Raw genomic sequence first — 5,837 nt, 5'->3', positions numbered from 1 at the left:
AGGAGGAAATAAGTATCTCCTATGATGGGGCAGTGGACAGAATGCCTGGCCTGGTGTCAGAAAGACTCATCTTCCTGAGTTCAAATCTGGTCTCAGACACTTCATAGCTGTGTGACCCTGGGTAAATCACTTCACCTTTCCTCATCTGTCAAATGAACTGAAGAAGGAAATAACAAGCCACTCCAGTATCTCTGCCAAGAAAACCCCGGGGACATGACCAAAAAATGACTGAACAACAACAAATGTCTCATATGGGGAAGGGTAAGAAGGCTGGTCTGGCTGGCTCCCTCTGAAAGGAACCTTAGAGAGCCTTTGGTTCAACACCCTCTTTTCAGAGATAAGCAAATCGAAGCCCAAAGAGCGGATATGATGATAGTGATGATTCACACCTAAGTCCCACTTTCTCATTCTCATTTTCATTTCCCATTCTCTTTTTCATTATTATTTGATCCTCACAACAATCTAGTAAGAAAGGTAGGGCAAATATTATCATTCCCATTTTACAAATGGGGAAATTGAGGCACAGATAAGAAAACAGCTTTCTCAGTTGAATGGTTTCTTTAATAGATCATAGGGTTTAGGTCTAGAAAGAACTCGAGAGGACATTTAGTCAGGTCCCATCATTTTACAGCTGAAGACCCTGAGGCTCTTATCCAATGTCATCCAACTAGCTAGTAGCGGAGAGCCAGCACTCAGACCACCAGTTCACAATGCCTCTCACATTCTTCATTTCCACTCAGATTGGACTGAGGAGCTCCCAAGGTTTACTCCCCCAGTTCCCTTTCCTTCTCTGCCCTCCCCACTGGTTTGCATATCTTTTCCCTTCTCCTTAGAGTACACTTTCTTTCCAAAAGCATTTGAGGTATTTTTCTTTAGTTCTTGGTTTCATATTTTTATTCCAAAGTCTGTCAGTCATGGCTCTGACCTCTCTACAATGTGGGGAATCTCTGTGTAGCAGAAATCAGAAGACCTTGGGGTCAGAAGACGTGAGTTAAGAGTCCTATGTCCAACACTGATTAGCTGTGTGACTCTGGCAAATCTCTTGCCTGAGTTTCCTTAGCTGGAAACATGGGAATAATAACTTGTTTTACCATTCCCCTGCAGTTGTTGAAAAAGAAGCCCTTTGTAGACCTTAAAGTGCTGCAGAGATTTAAATTGTTGTTATTGTGAGCTATTATAAAGAGATTGTAAACTCCTTGTGGGTCTATGGAGTTCTCCCTTTCCAGGTAGTTTTCTCCTTATCCTCTACCTTGTTCATCCCTCTCTTTATATCTTTAGCTCATTCCCCTTCTCACCTCCACATCTGTCTAACCCTGCTCTTCCTTCAAGGTCCAGTTCGAGTCCCCTGTTTCCCATGGAGAATTCCCTGTCCCCTTCTGCCCATCCTGACCTCTTCCTTCTAGCACAAGTCTGTGAGCGATTGGACACATAAGGAACATTTTTGGTGCTGATGGGGATGGACCACTCCTTATCTCATAGGTAGTAGTGGACACCTGCTCAGCTGTAAGAATTGCACAGGATACCTTTGTTCCTATGTCCTGGGTTCTCAGAGAGGATTGGGGAAATCAAGTCCATTAATGGGAAGTTTGCAATTTCTGTGTCTGACTGCCTGAAATGGGAAGAACCAGCCAGCAAAGGGGTAGACTTCACCTTGGTCTCTTACATTCAGTGTCTTATTCAAGCCCTACAACATCCTTGTGAAGTGATCATTGTAGCAACTGCTAGCCCCATTTTACAAATGAAGACACAGAGGTTCCTAAAAGAAAAGTGCTTTCTCCCCACCCTCACCCTGTTCATCCAGCTAGTGAGTGTTGGTGGCGATATTTTAACCCAGATCTTCCTGACTTCGAAGGTCCCATGCACCATCCATTCTGCTCCCACTGCCTCTCTGTGAAAATGTTCTAAGCTATGAGCATTCACTCTGCAGCCAAGAAAAGTCTTTCTTACCCTTATGAAGGTAACCCTAGGGAGACAAGATTCACAACTCACAAAACAAAATGAACAAACAGACAAAAGAAATATGACAACATATGGTCTGATGTTATGGTGTATGTAATGACCTGACTCAAAAGATATAACTAGAGTTCAAAGAAGGAAGAGGTCAGGATGGGCAGAAGGGGTCAGGGAATTCTCCATGGGAAACAGGGGACTCAAACTGAACCTTGAAGGAGGCAGGAGACGGGGGTTAGATGGAGGTGAGAAGGGGAATGAGCTAAAGATATAAAGAGAGGGATGAACAAAGTAGAGAATAAGGAGAAGACTCACCTTTACCTACCAGGGATGGAGGGTCTGTTCTGGGGAGTCATGGGAGATAAGGCAGGGCACTGAATATCAGTTTTGTCCCAGTCATGACTAGAAGAGAAGTTTCAAACTGCAAACAATTTCCCACTAGATGGTGAAGGTTTATTACAGGGTCAGTTCAAATGTCACATGAGGCCTTGGCCTCAAAGTATCAATGTCCCTCAGATTATCTTGTATTGATTTTATATATTTGTATTTGGAGATATTGTCCCCTCTAACAGGATATATCTATCAATCAATCAACACCATTTATTAAGTCCCTACTAAGTGCCAGGGGATAGAGATTGGACCTATGACTTCATTGATTCAGAAAACTGCTCCACCAAATCAGGTCAACACCTTTGCTGCAATTTATGGTCTTGGAGAGTAGTCCATAGCACTGAGAGGTTAAGTGGATTGCCCAGAGACACAGAGCTAAAATGAGTCAAAGGCAGGATTTGAACTCAGTTCTTCTGGGCTTTGAGGTTCTGTCACATTGCCACTTCTCCAGCATTAGAGATACGAAAACAAAAATGAAACAGCCCTTTCCCTCAAGGGGCCTACACTCTATCAGGGGAGATATATTTATATATACATTTATGTGTGTATGCATATATGTGTATATCTATCTGTAAAATAAAATATAGGTATTTATAAAATAAATCCAGGGAAATGGCTAGTGTTTGAGCAGAATCTTGAAGAAAACCAAGGACTGTAGAAGGTGGGGGGGGTAGGGGGAGGAGGGAGTACATTTCAGGCATGAGCGATAGCCCCTGAAAAGTCATGGAAATGGGTGATCAGAGCACTATGTATAAGGAACAGGTCAGATGTCCAGTTTGGTTCAAGGGTGAACCTGTGGCCTTGAGGCCACATGTGGCCTTCTAGGTACTTGGATTTGGCCTTTTGACTGAGTCCAAGTTTTACAGAACAAATCCTTTTATTAGGTGAATTTGTTCTGTGAAGTTTGAATTCAGTCAAAGGGCCACACTTGAGGACCTAGAGGGCCACATGTGGCCTTAAGGCTGCAGGTTCCCCACCCCTGCTAGACTCTAGCCACTAGAGGGTAAGAGAATGTGAGGGAAATCATGTACAATAAGGCTGGAGTGTTAGTTTGGGGCAGGTTATGAAGACCCTTAAATGCCCAATAGAAGAGTTCCTATTTGATCTTGAGGAAAATAAATATTGGATTATATTACTTATTACCAATATTTCTATGTGAATTCATCTGTTTCTTCAGCCCCCTAACCTCAGAAAATCCAGCAGTTTTTGAAGGGTGTGAGAGAGTAAAGTAATCCGCTCCCAGCCCCCAAGGCATCTACCTGGGCAGGGACCCTTGCATGTAAACAAAAGCCAGTGGGAGCTAGGTCCTCCCTGAATCACAAGTCCCTTTGTCCTAACTACTCCCTTCATCAAAATTTGGGGTGACCTGATCTAGAAAAAGGAGACCAAGCCAGTAAAGTCTGGTTGAAATAGCTTATGTTTTTCTGGCTCAGTTTGCTGGAGGCAAGCCTGAAGTGCCAGAGAGTGGCAGGTGAATGACATTTGAAAGCCATTTTCTCTAGTTGTACACTGGTCCACTCAAGTCCTTATCCCCTCCCAATGATGAAGAACCCTTGGCCCCACCTCCTCATTGAAATATCCACCAACCAATCAGAAATGCCAGGGGTGGTCCAAATGATGTCTCTCAGGCCAGTCAGAAGGAAGACACATGTAAACACCTACAAGAGGTAAAATTGGCCCTCACTCTCTGTCTCTGGTCCCAATGAAGGCGCTCCATTGACCTGTTCTTTGTTAACGGTTACATGCCTTATTAATAAAGTATATTCTAATCAGAGAAATGGCCCAATTTTATTTATTGGTTAAATTTCACACGCTGCAAGTATTGGATAATAGGGAGCCACTGGATTTACTGAGCAGGGGAGTGACTTGGTCAGATCTGTTCTTTAGGAAACTTGCTTTGGCAAATCTCAAAGGGTGGCCTTGAGCAGGGAGGCTTAAGGCCCAAAGACCATTTCGAAGATCTTCTTCCTTAGGGTAAGTGGACTTGTGAGTGGATAGAAGAGGGAGAGTACAAAACATCCAAGTCTGATGAGGGCAAAGGCTACTTCTTCCTAATCTTTGTATTCCTAGGACCTAGAATAGTGCTGAGCACATAGTAGGTGCTTAACAAATGTTTTTGATGAATTGATTGATGATCAATTAAAAGTGGTTCCCACCTTGGTTCAACAGGGGTTCTATTGATTTTTGGTTCCTAAAGTCAGAGTTGCCCCCACTACTTCAAAAGACCTGGGTGGTCTCACCTCCAGGGAGGAATTTTCATTTAAAAGATTCAGTGAGAAGACTTCACCATCAGAGTAATCACTTCAAGACCCCAATCTCCCTTCTTGCTTACAGCATAAGACTTGGATCAGAAAGGGACCTTAGAAGTTATTTAGTCCAACACTTTCATTTCAAAGAGAAAGAAACTAAAACAAGAAGCTTTCCCTGATCACCCCTCCCCCTTATAATTGATGTTGATTTAAATTTTTTTTTTGTGCTCCATATACTTAAATATGTCCTTGTTGCCTTCCCCATAAGAACCTAGGCTCTGTGCAAACAGATTGTTTAAATTCTTTTTATTGTACCCAACTACCTGACACAGTGCCATGTTAGGTGGATTGATTATTAATACCCAAGTTCACAGAGGCAGTAAGAAGCAGAGACAAGATTTGAACCCAGGTTCTCTGACTCTATCCTTAGCATTCTCCCTATTATACCACCCTACCCCTCCTGGCTGGTCAGGAATCACTCGGGTAGATAAAGGGACTATGAGGCCCAGGGCAGTGGCAAGCTCAACAGGAAAGCCTGACCTGAATGTAAGGAGTGAGCCACATAAGACACAAAACCCGTGAATGAAGCAAAACTGTTGTCGGGGCTCCCTGCCTTTTCTCTTTCTCTGCTTCTCCCCCACCTTTCCCACCCACCCACTTACAGTCAAACCACTGACACAGAATACAGAGCTCAAGTCTTTATAAAAAAGGAGAGTGTGAGAGAGAGTTGAGACAGGAGAGAGGAGAGAGCCACATTGAAATCAATACAGCCCGGGACAAGCATTATCCCATGTGGAACACCACAAGCCTCTGCCTAGAAAATGTGATTGGATCTTCAGAAAAACCTATTAGTGTGTTGTCAGGACCTTCTGGTGATAACTGACCAGCTCTCTCCAAATCGATGGTCCTCACTTGTAGAGCTCCCAATTTTTTTTAACAGCATAATTGTTTTTTTAATAACGGGCTGGCTCACCTACTTCACTCTAGCATTTGGGGAACACAGGCCTGACTCCCAACTTAAAATATAAAGAAACCCATTGCTCCAGCCACCCCGCTCCTAATTTCGCAATTACCTAATGGAGAGTCAGGGTGGGGAGCTTTCTTTCAGCTCAGCAAAGTTAAGAAAAGTCACAGAAGCAGTTACATCAGGAAAAATTATTATTAAAGATATTCTTCACAAAGGGTCTTTTCTGAGAGAAAGGAGAGAGAGACAGAGAGAGAGGAGAGACAGAGACAGAGAAACAGAGA

This window comes from Petaurus breviceps, unplaced genomic scaffold (genome assembly GCF_028583685.1).
Source record: "Petaurus breviceps papuanus isolate PSGF00001 unplaced genomic scaffold, PetGlider_PUasm1.0 91133, whole genome shotgun sequence".
Taxonomy (NCBI): Eukaryota; Metazoa; Chordata; class Mammalia; order Diprotodontia; family Petauridae; genus Petaurus; species Petaurus breviceps.
Note: the sequence above shows the minus strand (reverse complement) of the source record.